Source organism: Protopterus annectens, chromosome 7.part0 (assembly GCF_019279795.1).
Source record: "Protopterus annectens isolate FY-2018-M chromosome 7.part0, PAN1.0, whole genome shotgun sequence".
Taxonomy (NCBI): Eukaryota; Metazoa; Chordata; order Ceratodontiformes; family Protopteridae; genus Protopterus; species Protopterus annectens.
The window spans coordinates 1,408,777,936-1,408,803,843 of record NC_056739.1 but is presented as its reverse complement, the minus strand read 5'-3'; positions in this window follow the sequence as shown (position 1 = coordinate 1,408,803,843).

The following is a 25,908-nucleotide window of genomic DNA, read 5'->3' as shown; positions in this document are numbered from 1 at the left end:
CTGGAAAAAAATAACTCAATAATTTGAAAAGAGCAGCATAAAAACGTATGAAGCAAACCACTCAAGGAATGCAGAAGAAAGTTCATTGTGTGTCCACATGATTGCAGTCAAAGTCCATAATATGCAATGTCAAATGAGGCTGGAAGATCAAGAATAACCATCTAGAGGTTACTGACAACCTTACATGGAGCAACTTTCAGTGCTGTGGTGGGGTCTAAAACAAATATGATGATGATCAGGAAATCATGGCGTGTAAAATCTGACCATAGGTCACATGGGTGACATATATGGTATAAATTCTCCAGGATGTATGAGTCAAGAGAAAGGTTATTGAAGCTGGAGTTATACCTCTCACCTATCTAGACCTCCTCAGAATTTCCAGATTTTTGACTCATATTTTGGCACATTCATTGTAAAATTTTTGGTTTACTGGCAAACCATTTGAGATTGAAGTCAGTAAATAATGGCAGACATTTGTATTTCAGACTTATTCTTCATAAAATACATGCTAATGCAAAACCTGTTATGTTCACAATTTTAAATTTATAACAGCTATATTTGAAATCTCTCCTTGATTTTGGTCCTTTGGCCCATTTTATTTTGGCTTTGTTCAGAAGCCTTGCTCCAAGAGATTGGGAGGTATGGCTGGAGTAAGTGGCACATTTATGACACCAGATGGCATCTTCTCCATTCTTAAAGATTATTGCTTAGTCTAGTACATTGCCACACAAAGAGATTTCAAGCAGGATTTATCAAGTTCAATAGACACAGATTATAGATTGCAAAAGGTGTGGTGCAAAACTGAAATGCCTTCCAAGACCACCTTGGAGTGAACTTAATTTACATTTAGCCCAGTAACATTTCTGGCAGTCCCTTTTCTGAAATATTTAAGTTCATACCTGTCATATCCTAATGGAAGAGTGCAGACATCGTTGCAACCTTACATTCAAAAATAAAATGAACAGGCATTCCAGACAATAGCACAAGCTGGGCTGAAAAGTCAGCCAATTTGGAAAAAAGATAGTCAGCATTTCAGTGGACACTGAAAGCAAGAAGTCCAGATAGAAAGCAATGCAGGGGGTGTTGACAGGTATGTCACACACCCCCTGCATTATGAAAGTGCCATACGGCCATACTCCTCATCTGTACAGGTTTCCGCAGAATGCCCAGATGCCAGACTCACATACCTCTCAACCTCCTGGAGCAAGAAAGCTGTACAATGCCATAAATAACGGGGTGACAAAGGCCCAAAAATAGGGACACTTCATAAATATTGCACTTACAAACTTGGAAATTTGATAGAATAAAAGGATTGCATTAGCATGGATTTCCTGAAGGGTATGAAGTCTGAAACCCCAATGTCTGTCATTGTCAAAGTGCTGTGTGGCCATACCCCTCAACTGTACAGGTTTCCACAGAATGCCCAGATGCCTGCCTCACATACCTCTCAACCTCCTAGAGTAAGAAAGCTGTACAAAGCCATAAATAATGGGGGACCAAGGCCCAAAATTAGGGGCACTTTTTAAATATTGCACTTACAAACATTGAAAGTTGATAAAATAAAAGGTTTGCATTAGCACGGATTTCCTGAAGGGTATGAAGTCTGAAACACAAATGTCTGTCAGTATGTTCTGACTTAAACCCCGAGTGATTTGCCAATGATTTTCTAGAAAACCACAGTCACACTTTGTAAGTTTGTAAGAGCAATAATTAAAATCTGTCCCTATGTATCCCCTTAGAATTTCCCTTACTGTGACTGACAAGGAGTACAGATACATGTAAATAAATTGGGTTTATTAATTTATTTTTTTCCATGCTAAGGTATGTGTAGGCATAAGTGAGCAAGTGTGCACATTATGGCCCTCTGCTCAGCATTGCTTAAACATCCCATCGGAGATAAATAAAAATATACAGATAAAATCCTAATACTATGATAGTGTAGTGGTTAGCATCCCAGCTTTGTATACAGGTATTCATGGTTCAAGTGCCAAGACAGGCACTTTATTTTTACATGGGAAACCAGTTTTAAAATTATTATTTTTATTTTAAATGATGTCGTATAGTCACACCCCACGATAATGTAATGAAACCACATAGAGGGATGTCATGTAAAAAAAATCATATACACTTACTAATATGTCAGTAATTATCAATTAGGTCATTGTTTTGATATTTTCTAAAACTGAAAAGTGAGCAATGGTTAGCAGTCCTCAGCTATGCTTAGCTGATTTAAGCAATGCTTAGACGTAAATGGTAATTAGCAGTCAGCTCAGCTAAGTGGATTTGCACACTGCTAAGCAATACTTAGCAATTACCCCTTTAAGCACTGTTCAGCCCAGCTTATCAGATTTGCACACTGCTTAGCTAAGCTTAACATTTTCAAAATGGTCCAATGATGGCAAAGAATGGGAATATAGCCTTATTTAAACAGTGCAGGTGGGAATACAGCCAGAAACTGTTGTAGCTTGCTATGAGTAGAAACTATGTCAGGCGTTGGTGAGGCCTTGTGCCTTTGGGTGCAGCACTGGGGCATTTTGGAGTCCAGTGTCATGGCTGGGCTCCTTGTAGCAAACCATAACAACAGAGAGCTACAGGGCCAATACCTGGGCTCACAGTATAAAGCAGAGGCCTGAGACCATCTGGCATCCGATCTCACCAGTGCCATTGACATCCCCCAGACTGGTGAGCAGGTACGGCATCACTATGCTGACCTAAAGTGGAGGAAGGGGGTGCTCTTAGCCCAGTGGATCCAAGACACTCAGGACAACCATACTCCAGCAGTTTGTAAGTATCCGAGATATAGCTGTACCAAATTCTAGCCTGAGTATGTGATAGGTATGCATAATGTTTGTTTCTCCTCCTACAGCTGTAGCAGAGAGGGCTAGGAATGCTGAGTCCCATGCAGACAGACTGACAAGGCTGCACCAACATTCTGGTGAATACAGATCTACCTTGCAGTATATAATGAAATAAATAAGAAGGATTAAATTGTTTACTGTGTTCTGTGTCTAACAATTAAAGAAAAGTTTGCCAGACTAACAGTTATCTACAGAATATGCAACAGTAGAGCTCTGCATAATATAAGTACAACAAAAACCTAAACCACCAACTGTTGTGTTTATTCTGGTATGTTGTTGTAGAAATAGAATGTGTACAGGTTCTACACAGAAAATATGGCTTTGACAGCATGAATTAACAGAGGCTGTTCTGAGAACCAGCTAGTATGCAAAACAGTAGATTGTGGCACTGTAAATCAATATATACATGAAATATGACATATGTTATGCACTAAGATTCGAACCCTGAATATTAATGTCAGATGTATTATAGTGTGTTCCCTGCTGCAGTGCTTTGTGTTAACCTTTGCTTTCCAGACCATATAATGTCAAAGGATTACTACACAGTACATTAACTGTCATGCATGAATTTCAGGATTACAAGGTCAGACTGTCTAACCCACAGAGTACTAGGCAGAAAACAGTCAAGCAAAAGACAACAGTTCCCCATTAGCTTAGTGTGATGTGAAACAGCCTTGTATTTCATTTTAGCACACTCAGATATGGTTCAAATCCAGGGAGTGGTACTGAGATATGTGCCTAAATACACTCAAGTAATCTTGAATATTAGTAGAAACAGTCAGATAATGGTAACAGATATTTTCTCCACAGATTTTAAAGGTAATGAAATGTTTGTAATAGGTGTTTGAATGGTATAACAATACACCATGTACAACTGTCCCACTGTCCAACCCCATGCCTACAAATGGCAGGAGGACAGGTACATACACCATGCCCTCTTCCCGATACATGTCTCTCAGATATCATGCTGTCATGGCTAGTTGTCACTGCTGCCAATCACCTTGGACACAGATTGGAATCCAGGTGAACTATGCTAGTAGCAGACTCACACAACATCATTGCAGGGTACCCCTTCTTTGTCAAGTATGTAACGCTGACATGTACAAGCCCCCTCTAGTAAAGTAGCCACAGTTTACCCAGTCTTCCCCATTCCATTACAGGTTGACAGTCTAACAGGTATGTATGTGCCACAGAAGCTATGGGCCATAGGTAGATGTAAAGTGAGGTCAGACCTGTAGAGTATTGAGCAGTACTGTGTGAAAAGTAGAAGCCAATACAGCTGTTAATGGAGTTTATCTCTCCCCCAACAGTCATCTGCATCAATAATTATCATTCATATACTACGGGTATGTTGTTTTCAAAACCTATTGTTGGGACATGTGTTCTATTATTGTTCATATATTTCATTGGTTGCATATTAACAAACCTTGTTCAAATACCATTATTGCTGGCCAGTTGCCGTCACTGTAACTTGCATGCTGTTAAAATGCTTACTGTTGCCCCATTTATGCATGTGCTTTGTTTGCTATGCAACTGTTTCAAATCTATTGGTTTGGGTTAATGGGAACACCCACGCATGCTGTTATAACTAATTTTGAAATGTGTTATGACTAACCAATATATCTGGGAAAACTACACCACCATAGCATTGTTTGGGCCTGTCCCGCCCCATCTGGCTGTGCACCAGGCTCCAGCATGTCTGGGACTCAACCTAGAACATCCTCCTCCCCTGGTCCTGCACCACCTTCGGATGGAACTGCCTCAGGGGACAGGGCCCATCCCCCTGCTGGGTGAAAGCATGAAGAGGAGCCCATCACATGCAGAATGCTCCAGGTTATGGTGCATAGCATCATCTGCTCTGAGTTGAGTAGGCAGTTGTGCCAGATGGAGGGCCACCTGGCACACCTTGATGGTAGCCTGTCTCTCTTTTCCAGCCCCTAGCACAGCCACCTTTGGTTCTGTGAAGGTGCAGTGGTGAATGCCTATGAGTGGGAATCTCTGTCCCACTGTATCCATTTGGGGGCTCATGGGCCTCTGATTCCCAACCACCCTCCCTATCCAAGGTGTTCACCCCCCCATGTGTCATATACCACCCCTGTCTGCTGTCTTGTGTGTCTTGTCTGTCTGCAAATGCTGCCTATCCTACCCAACCTGCTTCTCCAAACATACCTACAGCCCTTCCCCAACATCCCACTCTTACCTAAAAAAAGGGCATCTGTCCCACAAAAAAGTAATTGTCCCATACATAGTTCTACATTTTGCCGCCATGTACAGTGAAATTAAGCAATCTACCCACAAATTATTCTACAAATGCCTGTCGCCAACACCCCTCCCTGTGGGGTGTGAGTCTGTAAATTCCAAATTCTACACATTATTCACAGCTGTTGCTGCAGAAGATATGTAGAGCTATGGTCCTTTCCTACACCTATCCTGCATATCCATAGCTGCTTTTCCTAATGTTTTACCCCCTGCTTGCTCTAATTTCACCACTTTCCTATCACCCTTTTTTCTTTTCTTTAATTAATATTAGTGCGGGTGTAAGTGGTGCTAAGTGAAGCTAAGAAGATGTAATCTTCTGTTAGCAATGCTTAGATCCATGCAAAACTGTGCAAAGCCGCTTACAGCTGTTTAAAAGTGCCTTACTCACTCTGTCTCCATCAGCACTTATTCTGCCCAACAACAAAATAGTCAGCACTGCCAAGTCTCAAACCCAGGACAACATGGTGCGCTACAGTCACAGCAATGCACCCCTACACCATCTGAGTGGAACAAATTTGTAATGCTTTTACAAACATATCATGCATTATGGCCATTTAACATGAATGAAAAAAGTCATCACTACCAAATGTTGAACTCAGGACCCTATGCGCTACAATCACAGCAACATACCTCTACACCACCTAAGCTGTAGGAAATTGCAACATTTTTGCAAACATTTCATGCATTACAGTCATGGGAAGAATATATATCTGTATATATATACATACATGTGTGTGTGTCTGTGTGTGTGTGTGTGTGTGTGTGTGTGTGTGTGTGTGTGTGTGTGTGTGTGTGTGTGTGTGTGTATATATATATATGTATGTATATATATATATATATATATATATATATATATATATAAACAACTTCTTACTGCAAGACATCTTCAAAAAGCCTGACAAAATGGGGGGATAAAGGGCAAACAATAGTGACATCTTTGAAATGTGGCTGTTATACGTGTAGAAGTCTGCTAGAGTAGCATGGTTTGATATAACATATAATTCCTGATAGATTCCCAGTCTGAAACACAAATGATTGTCATCATTTACTGAGCTTAATGCTCATATCATCCCATGGATTTGTCAGTAACCCACAACTGTTATAGGGATTAGACCAAACATATGAGCCACGCATCTGGACAGTGTCTAGACATTTAGACAGTGGAGAGGTATGATTGCAGTCAGGTAACAGAAGTGAAAAAACAGTGAGAGCTGCCAACCATTTCACCCAGCAAATTCTGAACCACAGTAAGACCAACATGACACTATCCCAAATCAGCTCTGGGGAATTACTCAAGTATTTCTAAATATATCATGTACTACAGCAATGGAACTGTAGGGAAAAGCAGATATTGGTGAGAAATTGTCCACCCACAACTATTTGCACCACAGTCACAGCAACATACCAGTACCCCAAATGAACTCTAGAGTAGAATGACTGTTTGAACAAACCTATCCTGATTACCAGTCACAATCTACTGTGAATCCTGAGGTGTTACAGGACTTTTCTCAGTTTGCCACCTGCAAACATACACACCCGATAGACCACCAGCAACTCTAACAGCATGCGCAGTCAGATAGAAAAGGATCTATGACACTCACATCTGCTACTCTCCCTACTCAGCCCAACAAACATTTACACACAACACTGCTACACAGTCTTGGCAGTCTAACAATGGCCAGACATACATAACTCTCAACTGTACAGAATTCCATGGAATGTCCAGGGTGTGGGACCATATTTATGGCCACTGCTGCATACCACTTCCAGGAGTCTGCCAAGTCAATGGGATGATATCAGGAGTGCAGTCACTAAATAATGATATAGCATACCTCTGAATGTCATACTGCAAGACATCTGGACAAAGCATGACATAATTGGAGGACAGGGGGCTGAAAACAGGGGCATATCTCACATAATGGTGTTACAAACAGAAACAGTTGCTGGTGTTACAGGGTTTGTTGTAACATAACATCTCTGAAGGATATGATGTCTGAAATGATTTACTATCACATACTCAAATGCACTGTGTTTGAGTGTTATACATGTAGAAGTCTGGTAGAGTAGCATGGTTTGATATAACATATAATTCCTGATAGATTCCAGGTCTGAAACACAAATGATTGTTATCATTTACTGATCTTAATGCTCATATCATCCCATTGATTTGTCAGAAACCCACAACTGTTATGGGGATTAGAGCAAACATATGAGACACGCATCTGGACCGTGTCTAGACATCTAGACAGTGGAGAGGTATGACTGCAGTCAGATAACAGAAGTGAAAAAACAGAGAGAGCTGCCAACCATTTCACCCAGCAAATTCTGAACCACAGTAAGACCAACACAACACTACCCCAAATCAGCTCTGGGGAATTACTCATGTATTTCCAAACATATATCATGTACTACAGGGATGGACCTGTAGGGAAAAGCAGATATTGGTGAGAAATTGTCCACCCACAACCATTTGCACCACAGTAACAGCAACATACCAGTACCCCAAATGAACTCTAGAGTAGAACGACTGTTTGAACAAACATATCCTGATTACCAGTCAGAATCTACTGGGAATTCTGAAGTGTTACAGGACTTTCTCAGTCTGCCCCTACAAACATATACACCTGATAGACCACCAGCAACTCTAACAGCATGCACAGTCAGATAGAAAAGGATCTATGACACTCACATCTGCTACTCTCCCTACTCAGCCCAACAAACATTTACACACAACACTGCTACACAGCCTTGGCAGTCTGTTAATGGCCAGACATACATAACTCTAAACTGTACAGATTTCCACAGAATGTCCAGGGTGTGGGACCATATTTATGGCCACTGCCGCATACCACTTCCAGGAGTCTGATAAGTTACTGGGATGATATCAGGAGTGCAGTCACTAAATAATGATATACCATACCTCTGAACCTCTTACTGCAAGACATCTGGACAAAGCATGATATATTTGAAGGACAGGGGACTGAAAAGAGGGGCATATCTTACATAATGGTGTTACAAACAGAAACAGTTGCTGGTGTTTGCTGTAACATAACATCCCTGAAACATATGATGTCTGAAATGGTTTACTATCACATACTCAAATGCACTGTGTTTGAGTGTTAAGATGACTGAACAAAATGTTCAGAAATCAGAACACCGAACACAGTAAATGTCGAACTGAGCATTTCAGCAAAGTCGAATGTCGGAAATGTCAACTTTGCTGAAATGCTCACATCTGCTCAACATTGAAAAACACTTTTTGCAGGGGGCACAAGCCCCCTGCACCTATATATATATATATATATATATATATATATATATATATATATGTATATATATATATGTATATATATATATATATATATATATATATATGTATATATATATATATATATATATATATATATATATATACACACGCACAAACTCTGACATTTCACTACAATGAGGGGAAGGATACATTTCCCAATCCCCACTATAGTGCAATCTGCAATGCAATGTCTAACCTTACAACAGCGAATGCTCACTATTGTAAGCTTCAACACTGTGGCACTCGCATTTACGATAATGCAAATTTAGGTTCGTACATATGTCAGTCACACTTTGTGAGATCAACTATGTGATAGTAAACCATCTGAAACACTAATGGATGTCAACATTTACTGACTACAATCCTCACATTATCCCACTGATTTCTCAAAAACAGGAATTGTCTGAGAAACAGATGAAACATAACAAGCAAACCTCTGGGCAGTTTGTGGACATCTTGACAGTTGAGAGGTATGTCAGTGCATGTACAGACAAACCCTGTTAATCTAACAATCCTCTAAGTGTATAACAGCAATACTTACATACAATCGGGACCAAATTATGGAGCTTTGTCCTCCATGTTGTTGGACTGTCTCCACATGTTTTGTCCTCAGAGGTATTTCCAACTACTGTTTGTGAAGCTGTAGCCCAACACCTCCATAATGTCCTCCACACGGGCAAGGAAAGGGGGCAAGGCCCACATGAAGAAATTAGAACTCTGTTGCTATGGCAATGACTAATGGAAAGACAACACAGCTGCTCTGGATGCAAGTAGCAAGTGAAGACACCGACTGGTGCACAGGCCATCACCTGCTCATGAGCATTACCTACAAAAGGCAAGTTGCTGCCTATGCAACACAGGTCTGAACCCTTCTACACAAAGATAGGCTGTGACTACACAAATCCAACCATTTGCATTATTCTTAGGAAACTCTTCAGCACTATAACAGGTATGTCAATCACATAAGCTGGTAATGGAATGCAGAAGGTGGGATGCAATAATGTCAAATAGGAAGTTAAGCACTAGGTCATAACAAGCCATGCTGGACTCACATGCTGCTGTCTGGCACCTATGGCCATTCCTTCTTGCCTTGTCTGCAGTGACATGGATCACATCTCTGGCCCCTGAGTCACCCAGCAAAAGTCACCTCATGTACGACTACTACTAGAGTGTCTGTTGTCCAATACTGAGTGTGACAATGCTAGACCATCTACCTGGGATGTTGTAAATATTCATATATCACCTGTGAATGCTACTATGATACATATGCTTGTCTTACAAATGTAAGAGACTTATATAGGATATGTGCATAGCACACAACAGGCACAGAAGTGTGTGCTGAACTGTATGTTATATACTGAGCCCATACCTGACAACTCTCCAGAGTTTTACAGACTGACCACATGTCTGCCTCATATTTGTAATCAATGCCTCATACAGTTGTGTATAGTCTGGCACATCACTGGCAACCCATTAAAGACTGAAGTCATAACATAATAGCATACATTTGATTGTCAGATGTCATATGCTGTGGAGTAGACCTGTGAATGCAACACCATCTTTGCCAACAACTGTGTTGCAGCTAGATTCATAAGGTGACACTATTTTCCAGCCTTTGGCCACCAGTGATGTGTGCCTTTGTGCAGATGCCTTGCTCTAACAGGAGCTAGGTGTCTTAGCATGAAACCCATGTCAATGCAAGTGTACCTTGTCCTGTAGGATGCCGACATTTGTGCAGTCACTGACACCTGCTTTGAAGCTGTGGACAGCACACAAACCTTGCCAGGTTACTCATCCCATCATATGTTTAGACCCCAAATGGAGGGCTGCAAAGCCACATGATGTGGAGTGTTAAACATTATTATACACATACACACCTCCAGGCTGGCCAACAGTATGACACAGAGGAGACATCCCGAGTGCAGTTAACAGTTGACAAAACACCTACTCAAATCATAGCTAGCTACAGGCCTCCAACCTTGACTATGGACACCCACCACACCTATTGGGACTTGCTGGAATCTGTCAGGATTCAGTCATCTACCCTGCTCCTGGGTGACTTCAACTACCCAACCATAGTGTGCATGACCTATGCCACCTAAACATGAATGCACAGAGATTCCTTGGCTTTGTCAATGGTAATGCAGTGGGTCAGCTGATCAACAGAACTACGACAGGTGGAAATATCCTGTACCTGGTCCTTACCAACATGAGTAGCCACTGTAGCACTCCTACAGTGTCATCCACCTTGGTATGATCTGACCCCATAGCCATCACTGTTAAGGTCACCATCTCCCCTGCCCCACCCTTGTCAGGGTCAAACAAAATTATCTTTACACAAATTACTATAAATCTCCTCAGGGCAGGTAGAAGTAGCTTTACAGCCAACATCCCATCAGTTGGAACTAGCAGTACTGTCCAAGCCCACACGACAATACTATGTGAGCACCTACATAGCTGTATGGACTCAGCAATACCTGACAGGACAACATCATCTCCCTCAAGGTAGGGTAAACATCTGTGGTGGACAGCAGCAATACACAAATTCCATAATAGGTAGAAATAATTGCTGAACATGGCCAAATAGGAAAAGGTGCCTTATTTGAAGCAATGTCACCTTGGTCTGCATAAGCAAATAATTCCAGCCAAATTCCGGTAATAACGGCCACACAGGTAAAAAACACACTCTCCAAAGCTAAGAATACAGCATCCATAGGACCAGATGACATCCCGGGCTGTGTACTACATGAACTACAATATGAACTGGCACTTCACCTAAGTGCCATGTTTAATCATAGCCTCACCTCAGGTTTTGTGCCCACTGAGTGAAGTAGAGCTACAGTTATCCCACTCTACACTACCTTGGATCCCGAAAACTACCATCCCATCAGTCTGATGAGCCTTATCTGCAAGGCCATGGAGCATATTATCATGGAACTTATAAACAAAGACATTAGCAACCTTCAAACAATAGACCCCACCCAGTTTGGGTTCATGAAGGGCCAATCTTGACTCCTGAACCCGACTGACTTCTTCGAATCAGTCTCCAGAGCCATGGCCAAGGGTAAGGTGGTCCACACAGCCTATCTAGACCTTGCCAAGGCCTTTGACACCATCCCCCACTCTGGAATCATAGATAAACTTACTAAGCTGGGCATTAATCCCTACATCACCCAATGGGTTGCCAACTGGCTTACTGACAGAATCCACACTGTAAAAGTAGCCAACTCCAAGTCCAGCTCCAGACAAGTGACAAGTGGAATACCTCAGGGTTCAGTCCTAGGACCGCTCTTGTTTAGCATCTACTTCTCTGAAGTACAGGCCAACACTAAGGGACTCTGGCTAACAAAGTTCGCAGATGACTGCAAACTCGGAGCCAGTATTGAATCCCCAAATTATGTGGATACTCTACAAAAGAGCCTTACAGAAACAGATACTTGGTGCCAGAGCCATGGGCCCAAGCTCAATGCCAAGAAATCTAGTTATCCCTTTGGGAAAAAACATGCACCTGTGAATTACCACATAGGTGGCAGTACACTAAACACCAAAAGTGTGATAAGAGACTTAGGGACACAGGTGGACAGTGGTCTCACCTTCCATAACCACATCGCCACAACAGTCAGGAAATCCTTCTATGTGGCACACCTCATCACTAAGGGCTTTTCATCCAGAAAAAATGGGGTCATTGTCCCACTGTACTTATCCCTAATTAGACCCATGATAGAATACAGCACCCCATTTGGTATGTACCTCTCAAGACATCTACAACAACTGGAAAGGCCACAGAAATACCTCACTAAAAGACTCACAGGCCTAAAGCAGATGCCCTATGCTGACTACCTTAAAAAACTCCAGCTATACTCTGTCGCATATCGTCTACTCAGAGGCGATCTCTGCTTAACATACAAGGCCATGTCAAACCCAGAGCTGTTGGACATGCTACACTTAAAGAAATCCCAATCCCTCAGAGCCACATGCTCCAGGGATCTAAACCTTGTCATCACAATAAACAAAACATGCTGGAGGGATAGTTTCCTGACCCAGAGACTCCCCAGACTCTGGAATAGACTGCCCATACATGTCAAGCAGAGTGCACCTTTGGCCCTCTTCAAAAGGAACCATGACGACTGGATGGGAGAAAGGAAATTCACCCTGGGGATCACGTCAGTTGCCCTGCTAGACAGGGTTCCAGGGAAGTAAATAGTGTCGGAAGAAATAGCCAGGGAATTGTTATGGCTGGGCTTGTATAGGCCCTAGGGCTGATAGCCTAGTACCAACCTATGAACCTATTACCCTAAGGCTATTTTTGAATGCAAATTGGACACATCCACCAAGGCCAATAACTAGGCCTTCCACTCATACATCTGCAATCCCAGAGGCAACACACAAATCTGCTCTGTAGTGGAGGTAAATAAAACCACATACACATATGGCATAGATATAAGCAAGCTGCTGCAGACAGGTGAAGTGTAAACATCACCCCGCTGTACCACCATTGGTACACATGTGCATGCACAGCACCTGCCCCCTCCCCTCATCATCAGGAAGCAGGTCTGTAATGCCCTCTCAAAGGCAACACAAAGAAGTCTCCATAGGCCTGATACCATCCCTCGCTGCATCCTACATGAATGCAGGCATGACCTCTCAGATCCATTACGCACTGTAGTCAAACAAAGCCTGAGCACCAGTGTCATCTCATATGCACAGAGGACAGCCACTGTCACCTTATACACAAAGGTGGAGCAATCCACCGAACCAGCCAATCGTGTGCATATCAGCTTAACTAGCCTGCTCTGCAAGGGCATGGAAGGGTATATCAAGGGCATTATAAACAGGGACATTGGCAACCTCAAAATGCCTGAGCCCACACAGTGTGGTATTGTCAAAGGGAGATCAGGTCTGTTAAAACTGGTCAACTTCTCTGAAGTGGTCAACAAACACAAGGACGAGGGGAAGATGTGAACAATGCCTACCTTCCCCTAGCCCAATTCTGTCACAATAATCTCCAGGCAGCCAGGATACATAAGCCTACACAGCTAGGCATCAACATGTATGTTACCAGATGGGTAGCTAACTGGCTCAATGATAATACCCACTCAGTCAAAGTAGTGGAACCCACCTCTAGTAGTAGAGTCTTCCAAAGCGGTGTACCCCAAGGATCAGTCAGGGGGCACCTACTGTTTGAGATATACGTATCTGAGGTACAGGACAAAACCAGTGGTCTGTGGCTGACCAGGTTTACAGATGGTTGCAATCTGGCCACTGTCTTACATTCCCCTGCTGTGAGCATCCCCCAAGCGGCCCCACCCAATTAATGACTGGTGCAAGAAGCATTGCCGCAAACTGAATGCCAGGAGATGCATCATTCCCCTTGCTGTAGCAGAAGTCATCCACACTAATTATGACAGTAATAATGAATAGAGCAAGCAATCAGGTATGAGGCGACTTGTGCACCAAGGTTAGTAGCATCCTGACAGTATCCCACCATGTGGGCACCATTGTATGGAAGGCTGCCTATGTGGCACACCTCACAAATACAGGTATGTCATCCAGGAACCAAGTGGCCCCTACATCCCTGTACTCCACCCTGATCAGATGCATTACCAAGTGCAATGAATCTTTTGGCATTTACCTTGTTAAGCAAATACAGCAGTTACAGAGACCACAGAGGTTCCTGACCATGCATATCCAGGGTCTGCAACACCTGTCCTATACAGTTAGGCTGAAGCCCCTGTCTCTGTACTCAGTCTCATACAGACTGATCATAGGTGACCTGTGTCTGGCATACAAGGCCATTTCCAAACTAGCCTTGATGGTGTTTCTGCATATCTGTAAGACAAATCCCACTCACACATAATGCACGCAAGGTCCTCACCTGGTCTGTGACATGTATAGTACTTGTTGGCAGGATAGTGTAGTGTCCCACACAATACACTGCCTGTAAAATACACTCCCTCCCCATGTCTAGCAGAGTACGTGTATAGTCCTCTTGAAGAAGAAGCTGGACGATTGCATGGGAAATGAGTAAGAAACTCGTGGGATCCCTTGTGTGTCCCAGCTGGACAGGGCACACATGTGCTGGCTTTGAAGGGATGTGGGAAAATGTCTGGACCAGGCTTATGAGGGCATCAGGGTCAATAGCCTGGTATCATCCTATGAGGTTATGCACCTAGTACTTTACATGTTTCCTGAATGCATTGCAGACTGTCCTGCAATGTTATCTAAAATGAATTCCTGTGAGTCTGAACTGTGTAGGTACTGCCATGATAGTTTTTAGTCCTGTTCCTTCATCATTTATCATCACATATCATTACACCTCATCATTGTGTGCGGTCTGTATAGCAGTAAGTCAGCTCTTACATTATGTGCATATGCACTTGCTGACATTGTATAGCTCACTCCAATAGCCTTGGTCTTGGCCACAATTACCATTCTGCTACTAGATCCAAAACACAGTAGGATTTGTCACCCTTTGTTGTGGGCCCTACAGTAGCAGTGAAAGAGATGGATTGTGGCAGGCAGAACTACCATAAGGTCTGGCCTGAAGGGCCCATAAGTGTCACAGATGTGTCAGACTGTACCAGGAGAGTGTGTGTGTGTGTGTGTGTGTGTGTGTGTGTGTGTGTGTGTGTGTGTGTGTGTGTGTGTGTGTGTGTGTGTGTGTGTGTGTATCAGCAAACATAATACTGCAGGGTATTAATTTACATATGTTGTCTTCCCTTTGCAGGTGAACACAGGGGTTGGTGTCCCTCCCCCTCACAACCTCATGGCAGTGTCTTAGCAGACTCCCATGATGATGGTAGTCATAGTGAGGCACAGGTGGGGTTGTTGGTGCCAGAATCTGTGCCATTGTTTGGTATCCCTCTTTCACCCAACATGTCTCCCACTCACAGTCAATATGCCCACACATGCTCAGTCCCTAACAGCCACAGATAATGGGCAGGTTAAGGGAGGTGGCATGGAACAGGCTAGTGTGTTGACTATGGTGAGTATGAGTGTAGACACCAGCCATAGCCAGAGAGCAGGCGATGTCACACACAGGCAGATGGTCAGGGGTGCTCAACGGAGGACTGCTGATCACCAAGTCCATGTCACAAGTGCCACAGCAGGTGTCACCAGATACATGTTATGGTCCATCATGGAGGCACAGGTGCATACTGACCGCAACACCCAACAGATGCTCAGGGTCATGAATGCCATACTCCCTGCCATGCGTGACAACCTCCACGGCATTTGTGATGCCATGCGTCATCTTGCCAACGTCGTGCATAGACAGTGGGGTAAGACATTGTCACTGCTCAACTGTGCAATGTCTGTGCTTGAGCATGTGGTGGAAGTAGAGCATCAGCCAGGTGGATGTAGATCAGCAACATAATCAGCTGTGCGCCCACGTGGCCATGCACATTCACAGTCCCATAATAGCAGTACCAACAGCACTACCGAAGGGAGGGTTCTGTCCACACCACACAAGAGCAGGTTATAGGTATGTTGTCCTGGCCAGTCCCATCCAGCAGACAGCAGTAACCATCGGAGACTAATACTGTACCTGTCCTTGGGCCTGGTGGTGCCAGTGTTACTCCTGACAGAACCAGTTCTGACGTCCCTGCCAGTAGATGGTGAACCATACATCCTGCCATGTATGGTCCACAGCTGTCCAACATAGCCCTGTGTCAGGCATCCTCATGGCTTGATGGTGTACAGACAAACATACACATATCACAGGCCGGTCACCACCAGATATGCACAGCTCCTCTGCACAGCCCAGTTGAACACCACCCCTCCAGACACACACACACACACACACACACACACACACACACACACACACACACACACACACACACACACACACACACACAGACACACACATATGATGTCACCCATATGGTCCAGCTTAGGCCTCTGACAATCCAACACCACACCCTGTGCATATGATGATACTTGTGCCACAACCCTGTTATCCATACCATCAATGCACAGACATGCTCCCATGGGTCTGATGCACATGGTGACTAAAGTACAGTGTAGCAATGTCATGTTGTGTAAGGTGTTTGCTGGCTGTAGTTATAGGTACACATTGAGCTGTATGTACTTTGTTAGCCATGATGCACTATTGCTGTTATTACTGCTGACTATAGTGTCACGTACTGTATTCTGGTTGTGTTCCAAGTGTCTGTGTGTCTGCAGGCTGTGTGCCTGCTGACAGTAGTAATGATGAGTAAGGTGGAGTGGAAACACAGTGACCTTTTCATAGCCAAGGTACAGCTGTACATGTACATGTTTCCCAGGTGTGTTTACATGCAACAGTGTGTGAGGGGCAATTGCTGCAGACAGTGTGACCTTGCATACATATCCTTTTCACAGACAGCTAATATTCATACATGTCACCTGGGTGTTCTGTAGGACCACAGTCTCACACATACAGAGGAGATAACTTAAGTACTGGTACTATGTCCCTCACAAGCTTAGCCATTACTTTAACTGCAACAGATTCAACTATCAGCACCTGCTGCCCCTGCCATTTCTGTCACATCCACTTGACCATCATGCAGTTGATGAGGGTATGCCTGGTACTGTGTATGACAGGTTTGGGGTATGTATTCCTGACACTGGTCAGCCTGTGTTAATCTAACCTGACAATCACCGGCATGTGTGTCTGCTATCTCATATGCATGTCTGGTGTCTCGTACTGGTAGGGCACACAGAGTCATAGTCCTGTACATGGGGAAGCTGATGAAGGGCTGAACACAGCCCACACCTGTGCAGTCTTATGGACAATAGTGCTAGATACATAACGCAGATAGCAAAGTGGTACTGTAGTGTGGCAGTTTCTGCCACTACTATTGAAGTGGGTGACAATTGCAGGGGCTGTTAGGCTTGCCAGTGCTGAGTTCAGAGGCCCTTAACATGTTACAGCCATCTGACACACATGCACACACACACACACACACACACACACACACACACACACACACACACACACACACACACACAAACACACACACACACACACACACACACACACACACACACACACACACACACACACACACACACACACACGCACACACACACACACATCGCTGCATGGGGACATGCATGGAAGCACACATGCACATGGAGGTGACACTTAGAGTAGATGACTTACCCATCTATTAATGTGCAATACACAGTGATATGACTATTGCATGCACCACAGTGGCTTGGTGTTAGAAGCTTTGTAACTGTGCTTGTAAAGTGGATGACATCTGTAAGGGCTGACACTAGGTTGGCAATGGGGGAGTTCACAGGGTGGAAGAGGCACACAAAATGGTATAGCCATCACATACACACACTAAAGTCAGCCACAGGGGCTGTGCATACAGAAGCACATACACAGTTGCCAATAGACATATTAGTAACCCTACGTATCCACTTGTATGTACTATAGTGCTGTGTACACATGACATGCTCCACATAGATCATATGCCTGGGACCTGACATGCAACCTCTTACAGCAGGTAATCTTGCAAATGCCTTCAAGGATGATGGGATAACCCACAAGACATAGCGATTGGTCTCATCTATTGCTCTTACAAACCTGCACAAGTGATAGAGTGACAGACTTTGTATCAGCATGATGTGTCAGTCAGGTATGATGTCTGATGCTGGCATGTGTATCACTACAGTAACTGTGACATATTTGGCAATGATATCACAGGGATGCTCATTGTTAGGGGACACAGACCACATATGGGTTTCAAATGTATATATCCCATGTACATCTGTACAGATGACTGGTATGGGCTGTATTGTGTTACATGGTGCATGTGAGGCAGATGCCATTAACAGACTCTTTACAGTAATGTCATGGGTAGGGGATCAACAGGACTTAAAATGGTATAACCTACACACACAACAGCTACAGGGGTATGCTTAACATACACTACTAGAGTTGTTAGTATTGAGATTAGAACTCCTACCTATCTAATTATTTTCACTATAGAATTACACTGTTATTGCACATGCCACAGAGCGTATAGGGCTGACAGGTGTATACAGGTATATCTAAGGTGAATGACATCAGCAGGCCTTGTAAGGTAAGGCAATAGGATGTGTACTAGATGGTACATGCCTCAAAATGGTATAACCTACACCCCCAGAGGAAATGATTATCACCCATACAAACACAGGGATGATGTGATTCTCTCTCTCTCTCTCTTACACACACACACACACACACACACACACACACACACACACACACACACACACACACACAAACACAGTTGCTGGTATTGAGTTTAGAACCCCTACCTATCTAGTTATGTGTACTACAGTGTTATGTAGTTATCCCTTGCACCACAGAGCTTATAGGATTTAACAGTGTTGCAAGGTATGTCTAAGGTGAGTTACATCAAGAGCCCTTGTAAAGTATGGCAATGGGAAATGCACTGGGTGGGAAGGGCATCAAAATACTTTATTCTACAAACCTAAACACTGACAAACACCTTAACACCTTTGCCACAACTGAGTGTAGAACCCCTGCCTACCTAGTTATCTGTATGATACAGTTACTTAGTTATTACACATGCCACGGAGCTTATAGGGCTGAATGCTGTCCAAAGGTACTTCTAACAGCAATGACATGAGCATGACTGCTAAAGTAGGGTACTGAGAAGTGTTGTGGGTGGGAAAGTCCTCAAAATACTTCAACCTACAAACATACACAAACAGCTATTTGCCAGAACTGGGAATAGAGCCCTTGCCTATTTAGTTATTTGTACTACAGTGTTATGCAGTTATCACATGTGCTACAGAGCTTATAGGGCTGACAAGTGCACAAAGGTACTTCTAAGGTGACTGACATCAGCAAGACTGATAAAGTAGGGCACTGGGAAGTGTTGTGGGTAGGGAAGTCCTCGAAATACTTCAACCTACAAACATACACACACACACACACACACACACACACACACACACACACACACACACACACACACACACACACACACTTGCCAGACTTGGGAAGAGAATGCACCACAGAACTTGTAGGGGTGGGGTTGTGCAAAGGTTCTTCTTAGGGGAATGACATCTGCAGGACTGCTACAGTAGGGCACTCAGAAGTGTTGTGGGTGGGAAAGTCCTCAAATACATCATCCTATAAACATACACACTTACACACACTTGTACACACCTTATACACACATTTGCCAAAACTGGGAAGAGAACCCCTGCCTATCTAGTTATTTCTACTATACTGTTATATAGTTATTGCACATGCCACAGAGCTTATAGGGTTGGGGTTGTGCAAAGGCACTTCGAAGGGGAATGACATCAACAGGACTGATAAGGTAGGGCACTGGGAAGTGTTGTGGGTGGGAAAGTCCTCAAAATACATCATTCTATAAACATACAAACACATACACATTTGCCAGAAATGGGAATGGAACCCTTGCCTATCTAGTTATTTGTACTGTACTGTTACATAGTTATTGCATGTGCCATGGAGCTTATATGGCTATGACTGCACAAAGGTACTACTAAGGGGAATGACATCAGCAGGCCTGATAAAATGGGGCACTGGGAAGTGTACTGTGTGGGAATGGCCTAAAACTGTTTAATCTACAAACAGACACACACACATACATTTGCCAGGACTAAGATTAGAACCCCTACCTATCTAGTTATTTGTACTATAGTGTTATGCAGTTATTGCACGCACTACAGAGGTTATAGGGCTGAGAGGTGTCCAATGGTACTTCTAAAGTGAATGACAGCAGCAGATCTTGTGAAGTAGGGCAATGGGAAGTTTACTGAGTGGGAACAGCATCCTAATACTAAAACCTATAGATGTACGCACACACATACACACACACACACACACACACACACACACACACACACACACACACACATAGGTGATGTGATATTATAACCCCCCACCTCAGTACTATTATGCAATGGAGCTCGTCTTCATGCTGGCACGTGCAACTGACTGGTTATGACCATTATGCCACTGTCTGCAGCAGGACATCACTCTATGCCATTAAGGGTATCTGTGTGCATGACTCACTCTCTGTGTGTCCCCCTGTGTCACTCTCACTATCACTGTCTGTCTCTCTCTTCCCCACATCTATGTGTATGTATGCTTGACATATTATCTGTTGCCCATATATATGTCTGTGTATCACATGCAACAGATGCAGATATATCACATAGGGGCCACCTAGAGCTAGCTGAGGGTAATCCTGTCTGATGTGTGTGTGGGGGGACAGTTAAGGTGTACATAGCTATCTGTATGCAAATGCATATATGCACAATACAGTTATATAGTCCGATGTGGGTTCCAACATGATCTGTGATTCTCTAAGTGTAGAAACATGCCCAGTATGACCTTCTATAGTGATAGTGGGACTCCATTCCAGAGATAGTTGTACTCTGGTCTGGGGTTTTGTGTGCTACAGCCGTACCTCTCAAAAGTAAACAGGACTTTCCTGGAGGTACTGGGTTTGTTTCTGCAGACATTTTCTGACATATCTGAAGTCTGACACTGCAATGTACTGTGTCATTACCTAGTGACAGACATCATCAGATAATCACAGTGCTTTAGCAGAGGAATAGAAGATGTATGATGCACAGACAATACTATGAGCCTGACTATATACATTCTTGCCCAAAAAGGCCATTTGAGAGGTGTGGCTACAGCTGGTTGACTGATGAATCTGTGTAAACAGTCCAGCAACTTAGTGATATACTGGCTGGGGATCTCCTGCTTGTGTGGTATTTTTCTTACCTGCAAAGTCGTATCCTGGTGTGGCCATACCTCTCAACTGTACATTTTTGGCAGATGGTCCAGGTGTTTGTCTAGAAGTTTTGTCCAGTCTACATAAACTTGTGTTTTTATGGCAAGTTAGTTGCATATAATTGAAGACTTAAGTTACAAAATAATGACAGACATTAATGTTTCAGGCTTCATAACATTCAGACAATTCCTGATAATGCAAAACCCCTTAGCCTATCAACTTTCTCAGTATTTAAGGGCAATATTTATAACACGTGCCTATCATTGTACCTGTGTCCCACTTTTATTTATGACCTTGTCCAGAGGTCTTGCTGTCAGATGTTGGGAGGTATGGGTGTGGGTACAGAGTGCATTGTACTGTGCAGAAATGTACATTATATGCGTAGTATATTCCACATAGTACTGTGTGACTTCCAGGTATGTCAGTGGCAGAGCAGTAGAGGGAAATGTGGGGAACCACTGACAGACAGTTGTGTATAGGTTGATAGGTTGATATGACATTAGTAGGATATTGGCCCTGAAGCCCTTATATCCCACGCATATGAGAGTGTAGCCCATGTTATAACATGTCAGCATACATACCCCCTGTCCAGCAGGGACACAGGTGGGATCACAGGACTGTATTTTGTGTTTCCTGTGCACTTATACAGGGAGCACATCACTAGGGGTATTGAGGCACTTGGCTTGCTGTTGACAAGGTGTGTACTGCACAGATTGGGGAGTGTGTGGTACATGTATCTGTCACACCAGCAAGCTGTACTGATATCACAGCCCAGGTTAATGCTGTGCCTGCAGGTTGATGGAGTGGACCTTGAGTTCCAAATGTGCAATAGCCCCATCAAGGCTGGATTGCTTTGTATGCCAGACAGGCATCACCTTAGCAGAGTCGGTATGGAATGGGGAAGAGGGACAGTGCTGTTAGCCTATATGTGTAGGGAAGGTGTTTGGGGCTTGGGGTAAGGCCTTAGTGCTTGCAAGACCCTGGTGTGTGGAGTCTACATGGTCTATGGTGTGTAGGTTTATGGAGTTTTTATGTAATTTTGCCTCTGAGGTGTCAATTGTTTGGGTTTTGTTTTGTTGCAGACCTACACTTACATGGGTGTGTGTTGTGTATTTGCAGGTGATGTTTACTGACCCCTTACACTGCATGGCACCTATGTTACTGCACAATCTGTTCTGGTGTGCACATTCTCCATTTTTCTGGCCAGTGGTTCCCTTTCTCCTTATGTGTGTCTCTTTGTCCTTCTGTAGTCCAGTCACAGGCTTTGGCCACAGTGGCTGCTGTTATGTATTTGTAATTCTAATGTGGGTGGGGTACATGCCCTTACATCACACACAGGGTTGTGAAGTTCACACCTCTAAGTGTACCTATTTAGCAGGTTGTCCATCATTGCACCACTGCATTTGCTGTGGTCCTTAGACGATTTGTGTTGCTATATGTCATTATGAGGCTACATGAGAGCCTAGCTGTCATACCATCACAGACTGACATCTGGACAGGCCCAAATATGACAGTTGGACAAAGGCCCACACATGGGGGCAGGGTGTTAATAATGTTCTGCCAAGCATAGACAGTTGGGAGACCAGTTTGGTAACTGTTTGTTTGCTCTTATGGTTTTGATGTCTGCTTCCCCACTGTGCCATTGCTGTTTTGACATGACCCTTTCTTGTTTTGCAAATAGTTGGCAGGGAAATGCAAGCAGAACAGATATACAAGGCATACTTGGGCTCCTTATGTGACACCCTGTGTCATTTCAGGGGTATGGCTGTTGGCCAGTGTCATGTTGTCAGTGCTGACACAGAAAGGTGGCAGCCTTTTATACACTGGCAGTACACTGACCTTCAGGTACCTGCTGTCCTACTAGGCACCATACCTCTCAACTTTTGAGAGCCAGACATTTGGACAAAGCCATAAGTGACTGGGGGACAGAGGCCTAAATATAGGGACAATTTGTAAGTATTGGCCTTACAAACTTAGAGAAAGGTGATTCAATAGCAGGTTTTGCATTAGCATATGTGTTTCTATAGGGTATGAAGTCTGACACTACAGTCTGTCATTATTTTCTGACCTTAGTCTTATGTGATTTGCCAGTGAATTGCCAGACAACCACTATTTCATGTTATACAGACCACAATTATGATACAGACCTCTGGACATTCTGCAATAGGTCTGTACAGTTTATAGGTATGGTAGGCACTGTGTAGGTTACTCCAAGCTGTGTACTATCCATATGTGTGGCCTTTTTGTCCACGAACTGTACAGCTTTCCTGTATTAACAGATATTGACATCTGGACATTGTGTACAACTCCTACCGTAGGTGTAGCTGACATGCAGAATACTTGGCACTGCAGTTCCTGGAACATGGCCCTGTCAAAGACAACACTGTACCTAGGCTACTACAACACAACAGCCAGGAGTAAGTGCTGGCCACATCCTGACAGTATTAGCCAGAGATATACATAGCTCATTGACCCCTGCATATTGTGGACATGCAACAAGTTATCATGTTGATTGGGACAGCCCTGGCAATGTATGCTCTGCTGTTATTTCCCTGCAAACAAAGATGTTACTGCATTTCTATGGGAATATGGGTGTGGGGGGCACACCGGTCAACTATACACATTTGCACAGATTCTGCTTATATTTGCTTTACATTTTGCTTCCATTTATCATAGTATTGTGCCCTGTCTTGGAGACTAGAGGCATATCACTAAAGACCACAGGTCAGATTGTAATGGCATACATTTGAGTTTCAGACTTCTTACCCTTCAGAGCCTTACTGCAACTACAAGACCTGCTGTGCTATCACTGTGTACATCTGTATGGGGGTATTTCATCATTGTCACCATTTGTGGGCCTTTGCCAAACATTTCTTTATGGTTTTGTTCAGCTGACTTGCTGGGTGGGGCTGAGGGGTGAGTATGGGACCCCCACACTGACATCCATGCCTGTGACCTATGACACCCCTGTTAGTTGGCACCCCACATATACTGCAGTGGGATTTGTCACCTTGGGTACTACTGCACAATGTGGGGAACCCAGTATTGGGCAATCATTTCCTGGTGTCCTAGTGTCCTGTTGTCAGTTGTCTGCTGCTATCCCAGTAGGCCACCCCATTCCCTTGCATGCATGCAGCAATACCATAGATATGCTTTCAGGACATACTAATCCATTCATTTATTGTTAAGAAGCCTGACTTACCTTGTGCCTGTGGCAGTTGTGAGGATGGTGTTAGAGGGCTGTCTATGTCATATGCACACACTGCACTGCCTATACATGGTAAAATATAGGTAGTGTGATGTGTGTGGCATCCATTTTACTGGGTATGCAAATTGGAGAGAGGTATCAGTCCCTGGGTCCCTACGGTGTCAGTGTGTGCTATGCATTGCTTCTTTGCCAAGGCCAGGGCATACTGGGCATGCCTCCATCTGCCTACAGGAACTGACTCAGGGGGTTCCTCCTCTGAGTCCCTCTGTGTCTGTGAGGACCTTGGCAATGGTAGGGGGGGGTTGTGTGGCCCTTCCCCTTGCTGTTACTGCTGCAGCTGTTTCCACAGGATCATATCATGTAGCATGGCACATACTATGAACATGTGTGCATATGTGGCTGGACAGTACTGCAGGGCTCCACTAGATATGTCAAGGCAGCGGAACAGTGAGTTGAGCATCTCAAACACATGCTCTATAATGATCCTGTTTTTTGCGTGTGCTTCTTTATGGTGTTCTTGATTGGGTGTGTGCGCATTTCTGATGGGAGTCATCATCCATGGTTCCAGTGCAATGCCAGCATCCCCCACCAGATGGTCATACTGGATGTCCCCCTGGCAAATCCCTGGTACAGCTGTGACAAATGCTAGATGTGGGAGTCATGATATCTTCCAGGGCTGCCAGCGCACACATTAATGATAATGCCATGGGTATTGCATATGACCTGGCAGTTGATGGAGTGAAAGCCCTTGCAGTTTACGTAGACCCTACCCTGTTCAGCGAGTGGTGCTTTGATGTGGATGTGCGTGCAGTCCATGGCACCCAGTACCTCTAGGTAGTCTGCTACATGGTGGAAGAGGCACATATTGCTAGTCCTCTCCTCAAGGGTGCTGGGGAAGTAAATGTGCTCACTGGCATGTGGTAGCATGGCATCCAGGAACTGGTAGAGTACCCTGTATGCAGATGCCTGTGAGACCCCCATGATGTCCCCAGTAGGTCTTTGGAAAGTACCTGTAGCTAGTATTCTTATTGGTATCCACTGGGATTGGTTCCTCTCTGTTGGCTCTGGGCCTAAGGTGAGGCTGGCACAGCTCAATGAGTTGCTGAAGTATGCCCTTGTCCACCCTGTAGAGCTCTACTATCTCCAGATCATGTAGCCCCTGGTAGGTTACCCTGGGTCTGAACACTCTTCTCCTCCTCCTCAGTCTGGAGCGGTTGCCAGCATTATCCTCCTCACTGTCCTCAGCTGCTAGAACATACTGATGTATCAAAGTGACAGCAGCCCCTAACATTTTGGCAGTTAAAATTCCCATGAGTGTGTACACCAATGGTGCAGAGTTTGTGGGAAAAAGAGACTGGAAAGTGTTTGCATAGTTTATACTGTTGTGCTGCAGATGCTGCCTGTATGATTGACTGACTTTAACACATTCCACCTGCCAGATATATTATTTGTACTTGATTGCTTTTATTCTGCTATTTCCCATTTTTT